The sequence below is a fragment of the Lathyrus oleraceus genome, chromosome 1 (assembly GCF_024323335.1).
Source record: "Lathyrus oleraceus cultivar Zhongwan6 chromosome 1, CAAS_Psat_ZW6_1.0, whole genome shotgun sequence".
Taxonomy (NCBI): domain Eukaryota; kingdom Viridiplantae; phylum Streptophyta; class Magnoliopsida; order Fabales; family Fabaceae; genus Lathyrus; species Lathyrus oleraceus.
The window spans coordinates 8,318,513-8,320,825 of record NC_066579.1 but is presented as its reverse complement, the minus strand read 5'-3'; positions in this window follow the sequence as shown (position 1 = coordinate 8,320,825).

The window sequence follows — 2,313 nt, the reverse complement described above, 5'->3', positions numbered from 1 at the left end:
TAGTTACATTTAAATAGGTAGTTTGTATAGACATGCATTGACGTTTGTTGGTGTTTAGGGTATAACATGTGAGTTTCTGGTTTTTCTACAAAATTGCTCATTTTTATGGGGATGCATCTCCGATTTTTTCCTTTTCTGTTTTACAGAGATGCATCTCCGGATTTTCCTTGCATTGATTTTGATATGATTCTTTTAGTTTGTATTATAGGATAAAAATGGTTGAATATCATGACAGTCTGAGACACAGCTGTGTATTCTAACATACGATCATTCATAGGGAAAGGACACGACGCTCGAGGCCACGAGTTAGTGCTAGTTTGTTTAAAGCGAAAACGTCGACTTCACATGATCATGTGTCTCATGCTTCACAAGGTCGTGTGTCTTAGGCTTCGACTTCACGAGGACACATGTCTCCTACTGACTCTCCAACTTATGAAGCCCAACAGAGGGAACATAATATTGTTGCTCCCGTTTCTGTAGTTTTTAAGAGGGTCATATGACACCTCCTTACTTCCTCTTTATGTTGAGCATACTACTAGGTATGTGTGGGAAGGAGAGGTATGTTTATTTACTTTTATGCTATCTTTTTTTCATACTAATTAATGTTCAGAGTATAATCCAAGTTGTGTAACCCAAACCCAAACCCAAACCCAAGTTGATTAGGGTTAGTGTTTGTTATATTAGTTACTTAGTATACAAGTAATATATATATATATATATATATATATATATATATATATATATATATATATATATATATATATATATATATATATATATATATATATATATATATATATATATATATATATATATATATATATATATATACATTTGTAATTCAATATTTATAATAACAATATTTAATAATAAAAATCCTTATCTTCTCTCTCTCTCTCTCTCTCTCTCTCTCTCTCTCCTCATTAAAAGTGTCTCACGCAATAACAAATTGGTATCAGAGACGTGGTTCGGATTTGGGGAGGAGCGGAAGCTGGACCCGAAGTTGGATCATGTTATAGGATGTGGGGGACTCACACTTGTGGGGTGGAATGTTGGGTGCAATTGTGAATGGTTAAAGTCCCACATCGCCTATGAATGTGTATAATGTTGAATTTATAAGAGAGATGACTCATTTACCTAACACCTTAAGGTTTTGGGTTGAGATGTGGCATCTCTCTTTCATGTGGTCCTGAAGCATTACTCTCGTTTGGTATCTAGAACTCTTGTTAGTTTCTTGATCGTGTTTTCAAGAATTACACGTAGGTGATCGTGTTTCCGGGATCGTGGGTTGTTAATCACGTTTTGCTACAAAGATGAATGGTAACAATAGAATTCCAAATTCTCTTCCAATTCTTGACGACAAGAATTGGATCCGTTGGAGAAAACATATGCAATTTTTGTTTGACTTTCATGAAACCCTAGAAGTGGTTACTAATGGCGTCCCTGAGCTTGCTGAGAATGCAACTGATGCTCAGAGAGTCGCGAACAAGGAGGCCAAGAAGAAAGATTGCAAGGTTGCGTTTTATATTCAATCGGCGGTAGACGCGACGAACTTTGATCAGAATTCTCATGTTGAATCGGTGAAGGAGGCATGAGATATTCTTATCAAGTATTACGAAGGAGATGATAAGGTTAAAGTTCTCAAATTGCACACATTGCGAAGGCAATATGAATTATTGTAGATGAGAGAAGAAGCAAAGATTTTAGGCTATGTCTCGAAGGTGCAAAAAATTATTCATCTCATGAAAGGTTGTGGTGAAACCCTAACTGATAAGATGATAGTTGAGAAGGTAATGTGTATATTGACCTCTCACTTTTATCATGTTATCATTGTTATTCAAGAATCCATAAATCTTGAAACATTGAAATTGGAAGGTTTGGTTTGTTTGTTGGAGGCACATGAGATGAGGATTGTTGAAAGGAACATTGTTTAAGATTCGATACAAGCTCTACAGGCTCAGGCATGAAATAAACATGGTGGTTCCAACAAGTTCAGGGGAAAAGGATATAAGACTCAGAGTAAGAAGTCTTAGTCGAACCCTCAAAAGCATAAGATTGGTGATAAGGCTTCTGAATCCTCGAAAAGAGGAGAAGGAAACTTCTATCAGAAAGACAAAGAAGATAAAAAATGTGTGCAGTTGCAGGAGAAAGTCTTGCACGCCAATAATTGTTGGTACAATAAAGGCAAGAATGAAGGAGAAAATCTTGCACGCCAAGAATTATTGGTACAGAAAAGGCAAGAATGAAGGATAAAATCTTGCACACCAAGATTCAGATAATTCTAAAGATATGGTGGTTATGGATGCAGTTGCA